Source organism: Amphiura filiformis, chromosome 16, assembly GCF_039555335.1.
Source record: "Amphiura filiformis chromosome 16, Afil_fr2py, whole genome shotgun sequence".
Taxonomy (NCBI): Eukaryota; Metazoa; Echinodermata; class Ophiuroidea; order Amphilepidida; family Amphiuridae; genus Amphiura; species Amphiura filiformis.
The window spans coordinates 51,014,790-51,038,089 of record NC_092643.1 but is presented as its reverse complement, the minus strand read 5'-3'; the positions used below and the strand labels follow the sequence as shown (position 1 = coordinate 51,038,089).

The window sequence follows — 23,300 nt, the reverse complement described above, 5'->3', positions numbered from 1 at the left end:
CGCCTAATGGCGCTATGGGCCCCTTTGATATAACTGGTATTTTAGACACAAACTTAAAGTGCCCTCCTACAAAATCCCACCAGCAAATAAGGGCATGCGCATACCCTTAATTCTTGTTGTGATTTTAGAGGAGGTAGCTCTCTCTTTGTACATGAAATTTACCCCAAGGCAAAGGAGCCCATGTGCGCCATTAGGCGAACGTTTCAAACTTTCTTACTTTGGTTTGAGCTGAGACTAAAATACCTAAAGCCTCAAATGTTGTTTTTATATTAAATACATACCTGTATTTGAATGAAATAGATATATTTATAATAGGCTACATGATAAATACATGAAGCCACAGCAAGTAGAACGAGTGCGACCTTGTCGCGCCTATGGTGCCTAATTGCTGCAGTACCTTGTACTACGTAGGTGCTCCTTTGTTAAAAGGGAATTCCCTGATTGGGGAGTGGACATTAAAGAGCTCATATCTAAATTCGTTGGGGACTGTTACTTTTTAAAGTTTCAACGTCCGTATACATACGACATGTATGAATAAAATACGACATGAATAAAGTAATAATAAAGTGCACATACATCTTCCAAATCTAGGTATATCCTTTATTGTTACCAAAAATAAATACATGTTGCATGGATCGAATGGTGCAATTAATAATACCTTGTCTGTGTCATGTGCTCATTTCTTCGATAAAACAAAACAAATAACCACTCGTATCATGCTGATGTCTGAGTGAGGGATTATTATTTGAAAGGAAAATAAGTTCACGACTGCACTTTCAGACCACAAATTGACCCCACCAACCCTAGTAAAAATCAAAATGCAAGTTTAAGAACTTGCAAGTTTTGGATTGGGAAACTTGCATGTTTTTACTGCACTTGACTCACAAATGCTAGTGTTTCGAACGCAATGCAACTTCTTTTCTAAAATTGGCAAGTTTCTTGAGTTTTCTTGAGTAAACACGACCAAGCTGAGTTGTCCACACTTGCGTTTTACTTGACTTTGTTTATGTAAATATATTCAAGGTTTTTATAATTGACACCTGTCTATTGACTCTATTTCTTTCCTTGCCCTGTTACATGTATAGCTATTATTATAAGATGAGCTCAAAGTGTATATTTCTACATTTTGAGCTCAAAATATTTAATCAATGATAATAGGGATATCAATTATCATATGTCTATACTATTGTGTGTGGGGGTATGGGCTGTGGGAGTGAGTGTGATGCTGTTTTAAACAAATAGGCCTATAAAAACAAAATCTTCACACAAGCTAGAATGAAGAGTGAAGACCCAAGTCGGGCTGGGGATCACCATTGCAGGGGATGAACCTATAGACCCACACCACTCTTCGTCATACATAAATTCTCCCAGGCGCATTTCATAATATGAAATTTAAAAAAAGAAAAGAAAAGGAAATTTAGTTCGGCAGAGGTGGGGCTCGAACCCACGCTGCACCGCTATCATGTATACAGTATCGTATCGGCATATTACCAGCGCCTTTACCATGTTTACCGCTCGGCCAACTGAACTAACTTGTTGGAGCCATCTTGAAAATTTGAACATATAATCACAACTTCAATTACTTCAACATACCACGTGACAAGCAAAGACAGAAAACGTACCATATTTTGGAATTTTATCTGCTTAAAAACATTAATGTGTAGAGCTACCATTATTAATATTGTTGAATTCTCAGGCGCATACAAACAATACGAGGGGCTTATGATACATACACAATTGATTTCGTGCATGCACATGCTCTGCAAGGTAGGGAGCCTAGTCAGCCTACCATTTTTCTTGTTAGACAGTCTGGATTCGTAGTCCACGTAGGTCCCCAAAGTTCTTTCAGATATTAAAAGATTAAATTCCCATAAAGACGAAACAGTAATCTTTAGTGGGGACCTACGTAAATTTTACATAAAATTTCCGCCATCAATTCAGTGTTAATTTTTATTATTCAGAAAAGATTTTGGCGTATATAAAATTGAAATAAAATTCTCTGCTTCCTAAACCACTGAAGCATGATTGGGTATCACGAATAGTTATATATGATGTACAGTTAATATTCAAATATTCGTTTACACATATGATGCTGCAGTTTTTACACAAACAAGAATTTGCACTTTTTCGACAATAAATAAGTGATATGAGGCTTAATAATGATACATGTGTCTTGACTCTGAAAAACAATATTTTTTAAAAACCTCGACCATTTTGCATTTAGTTTTTTAAGCCACCTCGGAAGCCACCTACAGGATCTCATTTTGCATTTAGGGTTTTTATTGCGTTGCAAAGTAGCAAAACTTTCTTTATATATGGCCAATTCGTGCCTGGAAAAGGCTATCCCTCTTACAACCTATCAACAGGTCTGATTTCTATAATGAGGTGTCACCGGGTTTCATGAGATAATAATACCAAATTTAAACACCGTGAAATTCAATACATCACGACCAAGCTCACATTGGGCGCCCCATTCTTTTTTAAAGGAATTTTTATTAAGCCACCTACAGGAAACAAATTTGGCTATAAACTACGAAGAGTCTAATAAATAAATAAAATAAATAAAATAAAATGAAAATTGTACATGTATGCAAGATGCCTTATCACTGAAGTAAACAATTTACCCAGCCATTTGCTCTTGCTATAGCTTTTGTCAGGGTTAGGGATATTTGTCTCATAGTCCTGCTTTTATGAACACCAATATTATACAGGTTTATATGCCTACACATGGGTTATTACAAGAGTCAATAAACATTTGACCAATTAACTATAGATAATGGACTTAGTTTTATGCAATGTAGTTATATTGAACTTTTTCTGAAGTAAGTCGCCTGATGCATAGTTTTCTATACAGATGATATGTTTACTTTGTGATTAGGCCTGACCATGACCTGCTAGTTTGATTAACCAATCAGTTATGTGTATTATCAGCATGTGATGGCTATAAGCCAATTGCAAACATATTTATAAAAAAGGATAAAAAATTCCTACACTGAGCAGACTCTTTGCTGGGTTTAAGGGCTAAATAGTAAGTTGTCATGTTGGGCAAGATTAGATAAAGGCATACAAACTAGGGTATGAGATATTAGGAATTATTTCCTAGCCTCTTAACCACAGGGTTGGGCTATATAGCTATTCAAGACACAGGATATGTAAGGGATAAACTGTGCATATGAGATGTGGGGGCAAACGGCATCATTTCACTGACGTGAAATGACGTGAAAAAATATTTCATTGAAAACCCTCCCACTCAGCTATTTTAAAAAGGTAATCAGGCTTCCTCAGCATATCACATGTGTTATGGTATTATTTTGTGAATTGCCCCTTGGTACTTTATGGAGGGGAGACTTTTATTTAAATATAAAGGACGAGTGGCCAGTATTCGGTAGGGTCTATTTACAAATTCAGAGTCTTGCAATTATGATTTTTGAGCCAAAGGGGTAACTATATATTATAAAATTATAAAAGGTTAGAAAGTCAGTATTAAAAGCAAGTCAGTAAAATACACCTCTACACTATACAGGCTGCACTCCATAGTAGGCCCACAGCTAAAAACTACACTGACAGAAACAAAACTTTAAAAAGAGGAGAACTTTTTAATTTTTATTTTTTTCTACAATGCAAAATTGATCATTAAGAGGAGGAAGCAAATTATATTGCCAATATGTTAACTTTAATTTTCCACTTTTATGCAAGAAATAAAAGAAGAAGATAAAAATTCCCTTTAAAAGGGGAAGCCAGCTTCAATGCAGAAGAGGTCTTGTAATTAGTTTGGGTGGAAGGCATTTTTAGGATCACTATTTTTTATGATCATCATGTTCCATGACAGCCCACCAAACCAGGTGGTGGTCGCATTGCATTTTCATCGTTAACCGTGTAATTGAATGGGATTATTTTGAAAATTTAAAACGCTTGAAATTTCACAAACAAATAGGCCTATATGTTAATAAATAATATAAATACAAGCTAAAACCATGGGGGTTCGATAATGACCGAGTATATTTGAAAATGCCATACGGCCGGGCGGTTTCACAAGCTGCCGGCTCTATCATGCCATTCGCCGCCTGCACCAAACCATAAATGCCCGGCATCAATGATAAGAACATGCACACAGAAAAACCAAACATTAACTCCTATAACTTCCTGTCAACTCTTTAATTAATTACTCCAAATTGTTCTGTCTTTTTGTCTTTTCTGCCTTTTAGGCTACCCTTAGCTCATTATTAATATAAAGAAATACACTGCAGTTTTTAGTTAATTGGCTAAAAACTGCCATCTTACTTGCCTTATACATGCACATTAATTTTATATCAATTTATATATTAATTCGCAATTTATACATAGCACATTATAAATAAAATGTACAAAGACTGATATTGTTCAATAGGCCTACATGTATATGAATTGTACCCATATCAAAAATAGGCCCTGAAATTACATCGAATTTTTCCTGTTGAAAAGACAAAACTGATGTTTAAGATATCAATTATTTCAAAATTACATTTTAAGTCATTTTTATCCATAAAACGATACAGGATATAGGATATTTTTACTTTGACTTTTAGGTCCATAAAGGTTTTAATCATGTTATCAATACACTCACATCTCATGCTGTGCTGATCTCCAGGAGGTCTGCAAATGTAAATCTAAGAACGCCTGATAACAAGGATACTATCATTTTCTTTCGTTGATATGCTGTGGAAACTATTATAGGCCTGGCATATAACTTTTAATGTTATATTTCCTTCAAACCATAACTTTTGAAATTCTCACTCGTTTTCATTCGTTGAAACGGCAAAACATACTTTCTTTTTCTTACAAATCGAATAACAGGTCTTACATTATATTTTCACCATAAAAAGTTCCGCTAAGTAATTCAAACCAATGCTAGTACCCCGTAATCTCTTTAGCACACAAAGACTATCTCTGAATTAGATAGCCAGCTCTTAGCTGGCGAAAATCAGAATCCCTCAAAGGGGCAGGGACAATCAAGTGTTTGTTTGTTGTTGTTGTTTTGGCCAAATAATTATTTCATTGTTTTGATTACGTTCGATAAATTTGGTTTTACGATAGACCACTTATCTTTCCTATTTTGGAGATTGATGATAAAAGACATAATGTATGATTTTGGTAAAATTTTAATTTTGTTCTTCTTTTTTGTCAAAAATTACTATGATTACATAATATTATTACTACTAGTAACACTTTATCTGTCAAGGGGGTCTTCTGATCATTTTAACCTGAGACTAGTAAACCAATAGTCTCAGGTTTATACTAGTCTCTAGTTTTAACTAGCGAAAATAATGTGGTAAAAAGTAAAAAACCGACTTAGCCGCTTAACTGTGGAGCTTTGGGGGATCCCAGTTTTATTATAAAAACTCTAATTTTACTTTGGAGGCTTAGTCCTTTACATGGTATTTAAGATAGCATTGGGCAACAATCATGTAAGAAGTGCAAATTTGAGCAAAATATGCAGCAAATGATAGCTTTACTGTAATCCAGAAGATGGGAGAAATATCTCTTCTGCTGATCAAGCAGACCCCCCCGATCCAAAACAGCCTGGAGTGACTGTGAAGACTGCGTGTATAAACTCAAGTGTGTGTAACTTTGTTTGCCAAGTCATGGTTTGAAGAGCATAATTATCTTTATCCATGGTTAAACAAACAACCATGAACAAGATCTTGTTCTGTTACACGTTGTACTGCTCTGTGGTTAAAGTTGTGCAAATTACCAGTTTAGTTTGATTTTGTTTACTTACGTTTTTTAATCTCCATGTGTTATTCAACCTTTTTATGTTCACTCAGCATGCAGGAGAATTTTAGATGTGCTATAAAGAACATTGTAGGCTTTTCAAAAGCAAAACTTTAATGATAATTTTAATGAGTTAAATTAAATAAAGCCTAGTAGAAACGAGATGCAAGGTATCTTAATATTTTAATGACATTATCAATCAAAGTTTGTTTCCTCCATCCCTACACAAAACCCAATGGCATATAAATATTTAAATTCCTCATCAAATTTATAATATGCTAATTAATCAGGGTCGGTACAATTTGTGACCCTACTTCTCATACCCGATTTTTCATACCCCACCTGAACCGGCTTATTTTCTAAGTTTTGTGAAATATTCGCAACGAATTCAGTTGATAATTTTAATTTAAAAATATGAAAAAGTAGGGTCACAAATTGTACCAACCCCTACGCCACTGCTAGTACATGTTTTGAAATATCTGAAATAGAAGATGTGAGTGACTTTTAGCATAGGCCTACATTACTACAATGCAACCCACAGGTATTACTATAGGACGAACATCAAAATTTCATATTGTTTTCTGGATAGAACTCATCAACAGAAGTATGAAAATCGGACAAAAACCTTTCGAATTATGAATTTTCAAAGTGTCCCATTCTGACGGTCATTGGAACTGAATAAAATAACAAAGTCCAAAATTACCAATTTAGGAGCAAAATTAACACAAGTACATACCCAGCAAACACAAAAACGTTTTAAAACGTTTTAAATAAGTTATATTTTGGCTTTTGGTTTAGGTAAAAACGTTTTAATAACATTAAAATGTCGGGTTATATAAAGGTCATGATAACGTTTTAAAACGTTTTGTATGAAAACACACTACAACAATATTTTTCAAAAAATGTTATTGTAAACTATTTTTGCAAACATTTTTGCCCAATATTTTGTCAATACTTAAATAACATTATGTTAAAATATTTCAACCCAGCAAACACAGAAATGTTCTTAAAATGTTTTCTTTAAAACATTTTAATAACATTTAAATGTCGGGTTATATAAAGGTCATGAAAACGTTTTTAAAACGTTATTGCAAATATTTTGGGCAAACATTAATCGCAAAATATTTTATCACCCCCAAAATAACATTCTGTTTAGAATGTTTTGTATCAAGTTTTCAAGAATGTTTTTGGAATGTCATCAAAACGTTTTTATACCCTTTATATAACCCGACATTTAAAGGTTTTCTGTAAAACATTTTTGTTTGCTGAGCAGTAGATTATCAAAAAATGTTTTTAAGGTTATGAAAACGTTTTATACTCTTAATATACCCTTTATATAACCTGACATTTAAACGTTTTCTAACAACCTTTTATAGCCTTTTGCGAATGATGTCGAAAACGTTTTGTGTTTGCTGGGTAGTTACCTTTTTATACATGCATTGTGAAAGTGTCAAATAAAAGGGGTTTCTTATGAAATGGCACTTTATAAGTCAATTATCAATTATTTTTTTCAAACAGAGGCACTGAAATCATGCTTTTAGAATTTGGCAAAAATCATGGCCGACATGGCACAAGATCAACAGTCCAGGTGATTTTTTTTTCACACCCAAGAGTTAATGTTATTGGGTTTAATATGCGTCAAATAGTAAAATGAACTGAAAAGTTTTGAGGAATTTTTATTTCTACAGTCATGGGTCAGAATTCTGAAATTTTAAGGACAAAATCACCAAAATCCATACAAGCTGAAACTTGATCAATAATTTATATTTAGTTCTATAAATATTATTTTGTGTATATGTTCCAGTCTCTATAATATTTTTCACAAGTACCAGCATATAAAATATCCCATAATTTATCATAATTCAAATACCAAGGGTGTAGAATTAAGCAACCTTGTCAGCAAAAATAACCAATTTCTCAAACCAGCAAATTCAGTGAATTGATTATGTGCATTGTGCATAGTAAGCCTGTGTACATATGCAATCTTAGTGTTAATTAACTAAAATAATTTGGGACCTATATCAATTATCATTTATAGTGACATGACAAATAGAATTTAAACCAGTTGAGTAGGACTAGTCTTATTTGCATCACTTGAAAGTAAAAATCACTCATCATTCATCATTTATTATAAAAAAAAACGATTAAAATAAATTAACACAATTGTACACTCTTAAAAATACTCAACCTTGAGTAAAATCTCTTTTGGATGGTGGGGGGATCACTCACATAAATGGTCTGTACGCATGCGTGACCAAAAAAAAACAAGGAAAAGGGGGTGTTTTTTAGGCAAGGCAAGTTACGCGAGTGACGCATTTAGGGTCTAAAAAACACTGATTTTCAAGAATAAGGGTAGTTTTCTGAAGCTGAACAACTTGTTTAGGGTACCTTTTCAAATTTTTGGTAAATTACGAGTCCAAAAGGGGTACATTTTTTCATTTTTACTAGCCAAAAAACTCGTTTGGGGGTAAATTTTATATTAAATTACCTTATTAAGGGCCTAAATTTGCTGGTAGGGTAAAACTCGTTTAGGGGGTGTTTAAAGAAAATTTGGTCACGCATGCGTACACTATCATACTTGAGTGGCCCCCCGGGTAAAAAGCTAGGGCACAACCCTTCTAGCATGATCAATTTTACTCAATTTGATTGAGTAACACGTTTACTCCGGTATTGTGCAAAATTTTACAAAATCATTTCCCTTTTTGCTGTGATTTTTGGTTTACATTGTGCTATTTTGGCTTAAAATGTGATTTTTGATTTTTAAAAAATGTGATTTTGGTCAAAAACTTAGTTTTTGGTCTAAAATGTGATTTTTGGTCAATAATTTGATTTTGGTCAAGAATGTGATGTTTGGTATGGAAAGGGTTTGGGTCAAAAAGGTGATTTTTGGTCAAAATGTGATTTGTTTTTTCTTGTAGGCCTATGTATGTTTTGTTTTCCTTCTAAAATATAACTTGTTTTGAAATTGGGAAACAGATGAATGATGTGATATTTATTTATTTCATATACATTGCCCACCTAAAAAATCCGGACAAGCCTATTTTACATAACATCAGAGAAGATGAGCTCATCTTCACATGTATTTTCGATTGCATTTTGTTCCATTCAAAGAATTAGCTAGTATGATATTGGATCCATATTCATATCCCTGATGTTATCAACTCAGAGTCAGACAATCCATAGAGATGAATTCGGCTGACATTTGGTTTGTAATATAATGGAACATTTTCCAAATGCAAAACATGTAAAAAAACTCAATGTCCGGATTTTTTAGGCGAGGAACATCATTTAAATATAAATTATTTTTAATAATAATAATAATATGCACTTCTTGATTTATGCTTTTGGATTTTTAAATGTATATTTAGAGTCCCTCTTTCAAATTATGTGTAATCTCGCTATATCATATTAACTTGCTGATACTTTGGTCAAAATTTACATGATCAGAAAAAAACTATTATTGTCAAAATTTCTGTTTTTGGTGTCATGTTATTTATTAATCTAAAAGTATTTTTGGCGACAAAAAAGACTAAAAACCCACCCTATTATACGGGCGGGTGTTTTTTGTACTTGTTTTTACAGAGAGAGGCTATCTTGAAATTACACTAAAATATCACTGGTGAATTTTTCACAAACATATTTTCTATGATTTAAGCAAAATAAACGTGTTTTTTAATTCTCAAAACACAAATTCCGGGTCAGTTGGGCCCATAGAGAAGGGTTTTTCGTAGCCTTTGATACTATTAGTTATTTTTTAATTTATTAATTTTGCAACATTTTATAAAACTTAACTAAATATTAACAAAAACTGATGCTAAACTTAAAATTTGTATCCATCATTGAAAATCAATCAATCCCTGAAATTAAACCTGTTATTAAAACCCCAAGCAACGATGGGTTGATTTGTCTTTAATACACAGAATAATATTTTCCCTCAGCTACGGTAGCACCCAAATCTGCTATCCTAAAATATTCTAAAAGCACAGAGTAAATTTGATAACAGATAACACAGGGCTACATTTTGTACTGCATGGATGGAAGCGAGGTTTATGACCAATCCGTGTGTGTGTGTGCACTATCTTATGTGTGCAATGTACCATGAACAAACAATTACGTAATAGTATTGACTTTTGTTGAACCTCATCACTCCAACCAGAGGGTTTCTCTGCTCCTGGTAATTACTGTTTATAAGTGGTAATTTTCACGTACAGTTATTTTCGCGATTTGGAGTTACAGAGACATTTTTGCAATTGTTATTTTTGCGATGCCCTATACTTGCAATACATTATTATATATATTCGTGAGGTGTTAATTTCGTGGATGGAACTCCATTTGCGAAATCAGCGAAAATAAAACCCTCGCGAAGTGTGCTTGCTTTCTATGAACTTGTTTTCATTAAGGTAGTGCACTTGCTTTAAGCTGTTTAAACTTTCATTGAGTAAAGAAACAGCTTATTTTCAGGGCAACCATTTGGGGGGGCTGACTTCATTTGAAATCTACACCCCCTGTGTGAGAGACTAAAGTAATGTATTCCATACAGGGTGTATGTCTTTCAACTGGAATAGCCTAAAATGTGAATTATCATATACCTGGTATATGGCCGGATTTACCTTTTAGATGGTCCTGTGGGCAAGGCAACATGATTGTCACTCGAATGGCTTCAGTGGCGTAGCCAGTACTTTTTCAGTGGGGGCAAGGCAAGTCAAGTGTTAGGGGGGCACCTTTTGGCGACAAAATCAGTTAATGTTACAAATGCGCGTGAAGCGCGCGAAAACTTTTGGCATATTGAAGCTAAACTGGTGAAATATGGTACAAAAATGGAATAAATTCACGCGAAGCGCGCAAAAATTGGCACTTTTCAGGTAAAAATGGCCAAATATAATGTCAATTTGGTCAGAAACACAAAAAAGTCTTAAATGTCGGGGCGGCCACCCCATCCCACAGGTGGGGGGGGGGGGGTAAGACTTTTCAAAGGGGGGGCAGCTGTCCCCCCTGCCCCTGGCTACGCCACTGAATGGCTTTATCGAGTTGCGCGCAAAGCGCGGCAATTTGGCATTTTAATACTAAATGGGCCAAACTAGGGTTAATTTTGGTCTAAAATAGACCAAAAGGGAGATGCAAATTGTAAATTTTGTCACAACATATCTGTCAACTGAGCAGGGGAGGGGTCTGATTCGCCACCCTGCGACTTGTTTCCCGTCAAGTTGATTGTACCTTGCTCTTTTTAGGGCTTACTCAACAAGAAAGTTGGTTGTCATGGTCATCACTTGGGCTGTCAATCATGATGATTATAACTAGTACCCACCACCAACTTGTGGGGTGATGGGAGAACCCCCCCCCCCCTCCACACACACACACATACATATGCGTATACATAATGCCAAATTGCATTGAACTGGAAGAGAATGGAATTCCTGATTGCACAAAAGGCTGGAAATCCCGACAATTAATAAAACGATCTGGAATTCCAGCACCTCAATGGACAAAAATGTGGATTATTTTGTTGACCAGAGGCAAAAAAGTCTGGAAATCCAGCCAAGGATAAACACAATAAACCTGGAATTCCAAAACCCTCTATGCCTTCAGACTAACAAAACGGTGGAAAAATCTGGAAATTTTGTTGACCAGAGGCAAAAAAGTCTGGAAATCCAACCAAGGATAAACACAATAAACCTGGAATTCCAAAACCCTCTATGCCTTCAGACTAACAAAACGGTGGAAAAATCTGGAAATTTTGCCCCAAGCATAGGCAAAATAGGCTGGAATTTGGAACAGCATAAGTAGAATAGGCTGAATTCCGAGCCCCAAAGACCACCAAAAAATCTGGATTTCCGTTGCCCTCTATAGGGGGGGTGCATGTTTTATCTGGAATAGCCCATTGTAAGGCAATACAACAAATTATCTGATTGAAACGGGTGTTCATACCCTGGGTAAAATAGCGCTGCATCTCCACTTGCAAAAATTCAGATATTTATGACGTAGGTTTTGGCGCCCAGGGCAAGGATACTAGAATGTTGCCCCAACTTGTAAATTTTTGCCGACTGAAATTGTTGATTGTTGACCCCAATTAATTTGGCCCGGGCGCTCGAGAATATAAAATGTGGGGGTAGGAGTGGTGGGTGGGTTGTAGGGCTCAATTCTTTTGCAACGCACGTATTTGTAGCAATACTAGAGAGATTGCGATTTCCAAACGTACGTATCAAATGTCCGTGCAATCTATTCAAAATCACTCTCCTGTGACGGGATTTTGAATAGATTGCACGGGCGTTCGATACTACGTTTGGAAATCGCAATCTCTCTTTAATAATCCTTCAATATGACTAAATTTTGGTTCATTTTCATGCAACATTTTAACCAGCTGCGCGATTTGGCGCACCCTAAGACAGGACCCAGGGCAAGTGCCCCCTCCCCTAGCTACGCCACTATTGGACACATAACTTGAGGACCGCTGTATCTAATTTAGCTCACCTCACCGTACTGGCGTATACAAAGTATAGCAACCTTAAAATACAGAAAAGGCCGACTCCTGACAGTTTACCGGTACTATTTCAGCTAATATTGCGTGCTAGTTAACACCGCGATAACAACGTCACTTCACGGATGGTTGCCGAGATATACCCGCTCATACCATGCTCCTCATACCGCCATATCCGGATAAACTAAGTCTGCATCCCTATCAAGATGTCAATAAAGGTATTCTACATGCTAAATTGACTAAGGCAGCCTAAATATTTTCTTTTACAAGCTATATTCAAACATTACGTTTTTCGTTTGGGCGACGCGGGATTGAATGTTTGGAGCCTGAGTTTGGGAGCGGTGTGACAGGCACTATGGACCATGATGGCCTCATCCCAATGGCATTGTTCAATAACCTCAATTAAACAATCATAGTGCAAAGTTTGACCCCAAGTTGCAGAGTATGAGTTTTTGTTCCCAAATTTTCAAAGGTCAATGAATGTGCAAATGTATTGGGGTAAAAGAACTGTGCACTGATGGATGAGCTTGTTGTGGATCCTAGGTTGCAAGTGCGTTGGTGTGCATCAACTATCATGCATGCCTTCACCACTAGTACTACGCGAGTAATCAACATCACTAGATTGGCTATTTTAGCTAAGTGAGGTTTTCCGCGAACCCAATGTTATTTGAGGGCAATTTAAACGGTCTGAACCGTTTCGAAACCAGTTCGGATGCTGGATGTATGTGTATTTTGCGTTGTCCACAAATTGCGAGACCAGACGGGCAATCGTGAGAATTAATCCGAATCCAATCTAACCGCAAGATATTTCATGTATTTACGCGTTGCGCATTATAAAATGTACGTGTTTTACGCGTCATGCGATTCTGTGTATTTTGATTAACGGATCATGATAGTCCGGATCAAACTGGATCCAATAGTATCATGATGACAGTCCCCATTGTTATTAACCATTAGTTACGGAAATTATCTGCTCATTTATGACATCCTGTTTGATGGATAATTTTAGGTCAATGTCATTCTGTCATTTTCATGTTCGGATTGGGAACCAAAACAGAAAGTTATTCTCAGGATTATGGTGCGGGCATCGGGGGTTAATAGCTATGCAATATCACTAGCGACTTCAGAAAGCTAAACCAATAACACCCGGGTGTTATTGGTTTAGCTTTCTGAAGTCATAAATTAATATTTCATAGCTATTAAAATGTTATTGACTTTCAACATGAACTTTCCAAATTTCTTGAACATATTGAATAAAAGATGCATACTAAAACCAGTTTGGGACACTTCACCTCAGATGAAACTGATACTGGAATTGGTATTTACCTGATTAATAGAGCTTTCTTATAATTGGCCCTTCCTGCCGTTGGAGGCGTTTTGGCTCAGGGCGGAATTATCGAGGCGGAAACTGAAAGCGAGGCAAGGTTTTTAATTTATGGTACCTTTTCATTTATGGACTCCATTGGAAATTCATTTCATTTCATTCGGCTGCGAAGCAGGCGACTACAAAGTTTCTCCATGTACTACGATCTGAAGCCAAAGTGGCAATGGCATCTGGCAGTAGAAAGTTGTCGAAAGCCCCCAACAGTTTTTGCACATAAGACAAGTAGGATGTTCTTTGCCTTCCAGGTCTTCTTTTACCATGTAATGGGGTGTAGAGAGCATATCTTCTGCATGGTTCATCTTCCTGCATCCTCAGGATATGTCCCAGGAATCGTAGTTGTCGTGATCTGACAGAGTTGATAAGAGGCACGGTGTTGGTGATGGTATAGACCCTTTCATTACTAACATGGTCGGTACGCTTGATGTTCAGCATTATCCTGTAACATGATGTACCAAAAGCGTTGATCTTATTTTCCATATCAGTAGATATCACCCAGGACTCACAGCCATAGAGCAATACTGTAACACAAGCTTGACTTTTGTTGCAACAGTGATTGTTGGACTTCTCCACAGATGCTCCAGTTTCCAAAATGCATACCAAGCAAGCGCCTTCCGTCGGGAGAGGTCACTGGTGCTAGAGCCCATCATGGAACCAAGATATTTAAAATCAGTGACATACTTGATGGGTTCTCCGTATACTTGGAGTGGTGGCTGAGGATTGAAGTTGATGGTCATGTACTCAGTTTTGGAAATAAGTTGGTACATTTAGGCAACTTTATCTGTTTATGGGTTATCCTGACTCGTTGAATTGGTTGTTCTTGCTTATATTTCGTACTGTTGTCAATTATAATTGCAAATCGACTCTGTTCCTATGTAATGCTGACTATAATATAGCTGGCGTTTTCATCAACTGCCAGGGCTTCTGGACAATTCAGATTCGAAGTCAAGAGGCATACCATCAGTGCTAGCGGTGTGTTGGCCATGACATTGAAATCATGGTTAAAGAAATAAGAGGCATATGGGTTGCATGAACTTGCATCGTCTTCAACATATAAATATACTGCGCACAAAAGGTACCAGTATACTTTAAACAAAATTTCGTAAACAGCTACCGTCGACTATATTTATAAATACGTATTTATAAATAGGCATGTGACCTATATGGGCACGACATACCAAGACCAGCAAGCGTGGCCAAATCCTCATGCCATTGAAAAGGATAGGAACTCTTCAGATAAATATTATCAAAATTAATTGAATATCAAAATTATTATAAAATGGGGAGGGGAGGTCCGAATTTGTAAAGCAACATTTTGAAAAGTATTTACCGACGGAAAAATATTTATTGACGGAAACGTTTACAATATAATCACAAAGTTGAACAAAATATACAAAATAGACCATTTTGCTGCACAGTCTCGAGTTGTTTACCGCCTTTGTACAGGAATACCACCCGCTGTGACCTTCGACACAGCGCGCTTCGAGACTTACTGTCTACAAGCTGTTATGAACCATAACTTATGGCTGCGCGGAGGTGGTCACGTGTGTATTTATAAATTCGTATTTATAGTCAAAGCATACTGTCAAAGACACTCAAAGACACTAAAACTAAACTCCAAAAGTGGTCGATAGATGGAGAATTTTGTTGTGCGTACTTTGATACCTTATTCTGAACGATGTGATTTTATTCCACTAAGCTATACGCATTTGAATGTCTTAAGGTAGAGTTTCAAAAGTGACAAAATTTGATATTTCCTCCTTGAAGGCCATTCCGATGTCTTTCTCTTTTATTATGGATGATGGACGCTCACTCCATATTCAATATCGGCGTGCTTCGAGGGAAAAGTCATTGTAAAGTTTTTCATTTTTAAAACGCTTTCTTTTTTTATTAAAATTGCTAGTATAAGGAAATAAAGTCATTTTGTGCCGAATGAGGTATCAAAATACGCAGAACAAAGTTCTCTATCTATCGATTACTTTATTTTGTAATTTAGTTTTAGTGTCTTTGTTAGGTAACGGTTTAACTATTTGGACTCACGCTTACTCACGTTGTGCAACAATTCCTGGGTTATACAATGATGTTGACAGAGGAACATCGACATGCATCCGAATAATATTGGAAATATCACGTTTTTAATAAATCATTACATTTCCCCAAGTAAACATGTATAAGATTTATGCGTTTGTCCTGAGTCTGTCATTAAATATGAAACAGCATAAACTGATTTCTCTGTCTGGAACGGAATGACTCAACCGACCAGCCAGTCAGGCTGGCAGGCGATGTTGCTAGGGGTTGGACTCGTAACTCAATATCTGGGATCGTGAGGAATGAGGCATTACACCTGTGCGTGAGAAGAACCGAGGATTGCCAAAGGTTAAGCGATAGCAGCTACAAGACATGTAACTAAATGTCTGCAGCATTGGTAAACAAAAATGATTATCCAATATATAATAGCAAAACTCGGCAAAATTGTTCACAAAAAAATAGACACTTTTAAGTGTTTTTAAGTAAGATGAAGATTTTTAGTAGTCTGTTTACGGTTCAACTTTTTAAACTATTTCATTCATAACAATTGGTAAGTTTTTAGGGGGCTCGCCTTCGGACAAGTTTAGAACTGTTAAGCTTTCGCAATAGCTCTGACTTCTTGAAGGATAAAGTACCTGAGAATGAGACACGTAGGACGCCCTTGCGTACTGGTGGCTCTGAAAAGAGCCGTTCACTGAAGACTGCCCCTTGTCAACAGAGAACAATCAGACCTCGCCTATCTGCTAATGTAAACGGTTTGGTGGCTTTGAAAAGAGCCGTTCACTGAAGACTATCCTTGCCAACAGAGAACCAGCTAAAAACTCCCCAACTGCTATGAAATCCCGTCGTAAAAGCATATCCCACAATTTATTTCCTTAATGTCAGGGTAAAAAGCTACAGGACGCAAAGAAGTTTCATAATGGTAGCTCTCAGTGTAATCATACTAGTATTGGTCTGTTCCAGTTGAAATCCATACAACCCACATGGAAGACATGACCTTAATCTTCCACACAGGGAGTGTAGATTTCAAACGGAGTTGCCCATTTAGGTATCCCCATTTGAATTCACACTCCCTGTGTGGAGGACTAAGGTCACTCCCTCTTCCAAAGGGAGTGAACGGATTTCAAATAGGATTGCATCAGTATCCACATTTTCCATGATTAGATATTTTAAAGTGACATTATCAAAACACTACATCAGAATAACCGGATATGACGTAAAATAATCGTAAACATTTTGCAAATTTTTAATGTTGATAACGGTATCATGCGAAGATCACAAACGCAAGCTATCGCGGTAAATGTCACCGAGTTCAAAAAGTGCCACACAAACTGGTTATATTTGACATGCAATGCTAAAAATAAACCCAAACTCAAGTTTGCTGCTCAGTACTTGCGCTTACGTAAGAAAGAAGTATTTGGTTTCTAGAAATGTAATTGAACACACAGAAAAATGTATATGGAACAAAAAAGGCCACTAAAAATTTTAATATTATAAGCAGTTGTATTTAACAGCTCGCTTTTGAACAAAAACAAAACCCTGTTTAACGGGCTCTTGGTTACGGTTTCATGGGCTTATGGTTACGGTTTGTGGTTTTACGGGCTTTTTGGTTATACGGGCTCCTCAGTGAGATACTGTTGATTTCCGGGCCACGATCATAACCCTCGCATGGTAAAACACTAAAAAGGACAATTAAAACTAGGCACTTTCATTTTCCAAATAAATCTAAACCACGCTACTCCTGTGTGTAGTTTTGGTTCATTTTTATGGACAGGCTTTTAAGATATGACATGATAAGTTTCTTTTTGAGCCCAGTTTATAAATGAAATGATTTTAGAAGATTGTTGTCACTTGACCAGTTCGGACCATTAGAAACTTATAGCGGCGCTCAGTCCTTATCAATTTCGAACTTTATTCCGTTTCTGGTCACTCGGTTGTGGTATATGAATAATGTTGGTCTCGTAATCCGTATGTAGGTGGTTCGAGTTTCAGTGGAATTTTCTGATATATATTTCATTTACTTTGTGTGACAGTCCTAGAGATAGGGTTGGGTACTCACTTGGAAGTACCATTTTACATATTGGAAGTACGTATTTCCATTATAATAATCCATAGCTGCTCTATGAGATATGTAATCTAGTATGGCCCAGGCCACAATCTTCTAAAATGCTTATGATACTCCACAGTGTGATGATACTCTGTACTATACGACAGAGTTCACGATCATGACATGAAGCGATCAAAATCATTAACTATCAACATCATGACGTTAGCAAAAAGCATGGTCATGCATTTACACTGATCGTTACAAAAACGTGTTACATTGGCGTATCAAAGTTTCCTAGTCACCTAAAAATAGTCTAGATCACATTGGTTACATTATTGAACGCCTTTGCGGGAGTACGATGTATGTTCCTGCGTATGTTTTTATTATTTCAACTGAAGTCTGGAACATTTAATATTCGCAGTTGTATTCATAGGCCTAACACGTTACCCAAAATATTGAAATCTCTAATATCATCTAAAACATGTAAAATGTAAAAGACTAAAACACACGTGAAACGTGATTCATGTACAGGATGTATCAAAATGAAGTAAACCGTTTGAAAAATGCCACTACATTAAAAAGTATGAAATAATCTGGTCAAAATGACCAGCTAAAATGCCGTTGCACAAAGCCAGTTAAAATAACATAAATATTACATGTTTGACTACTTTCTTTACAGTAATATTAATCGGAATGGCCCCAAGATCTTCTGATCTTACACCTTTTGGATTTTTCTTTTCTTAATTGTAAATCTGAAATCAAAGATTTTCACAAGTCCTCCTATAGACCTTGATGAACTCCAGAGACACGTCAGTAATTGCACAATATGACACCTACAGGCAGGACAGACTTCTCATAAGACGTGATGTGAATACATGTACCATGTTCATGATGCTGAGGAGAGCTGATATCTGCATACAGAGGAATTGTAGCCATACCCAGGTGGCCATGTGGAAGACTAAGACTGTCAATTAATGTGAAGAAAGTGGTCAAACATTTGGTTTTCATGTTGCTTTGTTTTTAACTGACTTTGGCAACTGTATTTTATAAAATAGCCACTGAATCCTAATAATGAGTGGTCAATACGCCAGTGATTTTACAGTTGTGAAATGACAAGACGTTGAATTAGCTATATCAACTGAAGCATTTTGACCAAATACCTCGTACTTTTTTTTATCTACTGGTATTTTGCAAACTGTTTACTTCATTTTGATACACCCTGTATATCTCTTTCATAGTCAAAGACAAAGTTCTTTCGCATATTCATGTATACGATACGAATGATACGGTATTGGAATGATAATTACCTCAGGGAACGCCAAACTACTTTTCCCGCCAAATGTTATAGGCCTACTGGTTGAAATCAAAAGTCAATGACCTCTGGGTCATGAGTGATCATATTCTGTTTTTTCCTTTAAAATTTTTCACGAAATCAACAGGAATTTTAATCGAATATTTGAAAGTAATTCTTATAATCTCACACCACCCTGTCATGCTTAGGGTGTCCTTAAATCATGCATCATTTGATTTGAATTTTCAAAATTTTATTTCAAACTTGAAAATTAGGATTTGACAAATCTCTGTTTAGGTACCTCACACGGAAAGACTTCAAAACTTGCCTAGCTGCTGGGTGGTTGAGTCATCTTCCGTATGCAAATATATATTATAAAATGACTGGCAGCTAGGGGGCACAGAGTCTGCACAAATCATCTCGGGAGGGGGAGACGGACCAAAATGTCACGAGAACTGATGACAGCCTGAATAGTATCGCCCCTTGCCACGGTTCAATCTGGACCAATCAGCGCCGCAATCCACCCACCTTGACCTTACGTCTGTCGGAATGAGAGTAGATTTTTAGAATATACAAACTGAGCTTTCCAGTGTATGTGTATTGAACAGTTTTTGAATTGCGTTTTTGTGTTGAGATTGTCCAATGGAAAAAAAAGGGTGTTTATTCCTAATATCCTTTCAACAAGCTCAGTTTCAAGTTGATAATATGTAATATTCACCATGTTCATCGAAAACGTGAGGTTCTTTGCAATGAATGAACCGATATCTGATCACGTTTTGCTAGTTTACGATCTCTGATCACATAAAACAGAATGTAGGCCTATAGACCAAATACCGAAAGTACATACGAAATGACACAGGATGAAAAGTGAAACAATTTTCATGATGTTGGTTCCATCACCACAGACCAAACTGCAAAAACAAGTGTTTATATTTAAACACCATATTGTGTTTATTAGAGCAACACTTAATAAACACATAATTCATGTTAATGGTCTAACACTAATGTTAATGGTTCTAACACTAATGTTCATAAATTAACACTTGGTGTTATATTACAAACATTAGTGTTTGTAATATAACACCAAGTGTTAATTTATGAACATTAGTGTTAGACCATTAACATGAATTATGTGTTTATTAAGTGTTGCTCTAATAAACACAATATGGTGTTTAAATATAAACACTTGTTTTTGCAGTGCAACTAAATCTCAGTCTCTATCTTTGGTGGGTATGCTCCTCGTAGAACTGAAAAATGGTGGTTCTTGAGCATGTTGAGGAGCTGGAGACGTAGCATTTAATGGAGATCTTTCGAAGCTGCGCACTCTCAAAATCAAGGGTCTTTCCCGGGGGTCTTTCATGCGTTATGGTTTGGTAAAATACAGAGGTCTTTCGGAGCTGTGTAGTTCAAACACAGGGGTACCGGGTCTTTCCGGAGGAGCGTGTACATGTACGATCAAATGTGTTTAATAAGTGTCCCCTCCCCGGGTCTATAAAGTCACACCCAAACAAACCTAAATGATATCCTCAATCAAAACTGCAAAGATGTAATTAATAAGATGATCGATGCCAGAAAAAGACAGGCACTATCATGACCATAATACTATCTCAGTTATGAGCGTTCAGTTTTGGCAACAAAAGAGGTTCAGTTTCAAATTTCAAAATTATTTCACAAAGCAGAAAATAAACAAAGCACATATTGAAAATTTGGCCTTTTCACGTGATGCAGTTGAAATAAATTCAAAATAAACTGAACTCAAAAAGAAACTTATAATTTTTCACAAGGTCATATCTTAAAATCCTGTCAATCAAAATGAACCAAAATTCCACACAGGTTTACTTCAATATTCTACTCTAATCACATGTCAGTAACCAAGCAGTTATCCAACTGACACAACAGCAAAATGCACTGACATGGAACAGCTTCCTGGACCACATTCACAACCCAATAATTGGCACCCAGCACAAGAAATCTGTGAGAATCAGTACAAGATCCTTGCACACATAATGTGCTGGGCGCCAAATATTGGGGCTGTGAATGTGGTCCAGGAAGCTGTTCCGTGTCAGTGCATTTTGCTATTGTGTCAGTTGGGCAACTGTTTTGGTTACTGGCATATGTTTTGAGTTTAGTATTGAAGTAATCCTGTGTGTAATTTTGGTTCATTTTGAGCATGTTGATGGACAGGATTTTAAGATATGAACTTGTAATTCACAAGTTGTGAAAGTTCCTTTTTGAACTCAGTTTAACTCTATCGATCTATAGTATTATTTTGCTTTGTATAACAGCACGAACTAGTGATTTTGAACTGATCTCAACGGAGTTTTGGCATCAAGTGAAGTGTCCATCAAACAGGGGGTTACCCTACTCCAACAAAAAGACCCTATTCCTATATATAGAAGAGAGTTTATTGACCTCGTTTAATGTAAGTTTGTGACTTGTGACTTCCCCAAATATGTCAACAACATTTGAATAGGAAATATACACAATTTTACACAAGAATGTGGAATATATTTTTAGAAAATAATAAGTCGGACCTTGAGACTTGTACGGAAAGGCTCCAGATTACTAAACAATTTTTATAACCACTCCCTATCCTGTGACAAATGCATTGAGCTAAATTTTTATTCCGATTTCATTTTTACTATAAAATCTACACAAACTCTTAACTTTAGTAGCACAAATTTCTATAAAATCTGCAAGATATCTTAATTTTGGAAGGGTTAATCTGACCTGAAAACCTGGCCATGGAGGAACATCACAAGGGTTTAATTTTGATCTGCTTTCTCTCTTTGTTTTTGTCTCTGTCACTGACTTTTTCGCCACAGAGGCCTTTTCTCCTGGTCTTCATCTCTGTCTGCATGGTATCTGACTTGGTCTCCATCTCTGTCTCTTACACTCTGCCTCTTGTCTCGGCTCTCTACCTCTCACATTCACATAAATACTGGGTTCTATTATTATAACCTAAAACTGAAGCCTGACCATGCATGAACACGGCAATGTCTTTCTCTCATGGTCTTCGTCTCTGACTCCATAGTCTCTGACTTGGTCTCCATCTCTGTCTCTTACACTCTGCCTCTTGGTCTTTGCTCTGCCTCTGACAGCCTCTAACATTCACAATCAACATGTAATATATCCTCTCTTCGTCTTCCCGTTTTCTCAGCCTCTCTTTTGGTCTGCAATTTAATCACCCCGTCTTTCTTTTCTCTTTTCCCCGACTCAATTTTCTGTCTGCGCTGCCTGTCTTTCTCTTTCTTATCTCTCTCTCCCTCTCTCCTCCCTCGCTAGACATCTAGAAGAAAACGAGATTATCAAAATCAAATGGGAAAACGCGTGAGATGCTACGGTGGCTGTGTCTAGCTTTTTTTTTCAAATTTAAGTACATGTATCATCATGATTATTGTCAACAATAGTCAGGAGTGTAGTAAGAGATGTAATGAAAGGGATATTTTTTGGGATTCGATATGGAATTGCGGTAGTTTAGTAAAAATTATTTTACTAAAGTTTCTTTTTCAAGCGCTTACGCTTACGAGAGGTCCCTGCGAGAGGTCTACAATGAAATTACCGATGCACAGACTGTCTCGTTGTTATAATCTTTACATTTTTGTCACCTAATTGATAATGTTTTCGACGGTGTAAAGAAACTTTTTATAATGACTTTACAAAACTGCTCTTTAAATGTGTTATGCATCTTTCAACATCAAATGCTGTAACCATAAAGTTCACACAACATACGTGCCTTTTACATAATTTCAACCCGCCTTAGATATACTAACATTCATCGTGAGTAGTTCAGTAAGTTCGTTAATCATTCTTGCCATCTACCATACTATATATGACCACTATGACAATGTTGACCACATGTTCAGCATGGTCATTTGCTTATTAGACACAACTAATCTTACATTAGACAGCGCTGGTAATCATTGATGGGATGATAGGAATCAATTCCGACAGAACTAAATTTAGCTGCGATAAGATTTGCTACAAATAACGCGCACTCATTTAAATTGACTTTGTGCCAATGGTAAAATGTTTCTGCCGGTAAATTGGTCGTTATAAAAATGCCATGTTTAAAGGACAAAATGAAAGCTGCATAGTGACTAATGTTGTTGATCCGCGTAAATCACCTTATAGCGAACAATTAATGAAGCTTATTTAGAACATTGCCGGTTCAACCATTTGTCATTGGTACAGAAGAGCGTTCAACCCCCGATGGGTCGATGTTTCTCTGAATCACTGTGTCTTTCTTCGCGCTATATGTATCAAGCGTGTGATTTTACAAATTAGTATTACTAATTCAATGTTTTTAAACATAAATAATATTCAA

The 23,300-nt window shown here is 36.4% G+C and overlaps 1 protein-coding gene across 2 annotated transcripts in view; it reads right to left on the bottom strand.

Annotated features, from left to right (window-relative positions):
* LOC140136159 (uncharacterized) overlaps window positions 1-23,300 on the bottom strand; it is a 224,185-nt gene that overhangs the window by 147,608 nt on the left and 53,277 nt on the right. The gene's annotated exons all lie outside the window — the stretch shown is intronic.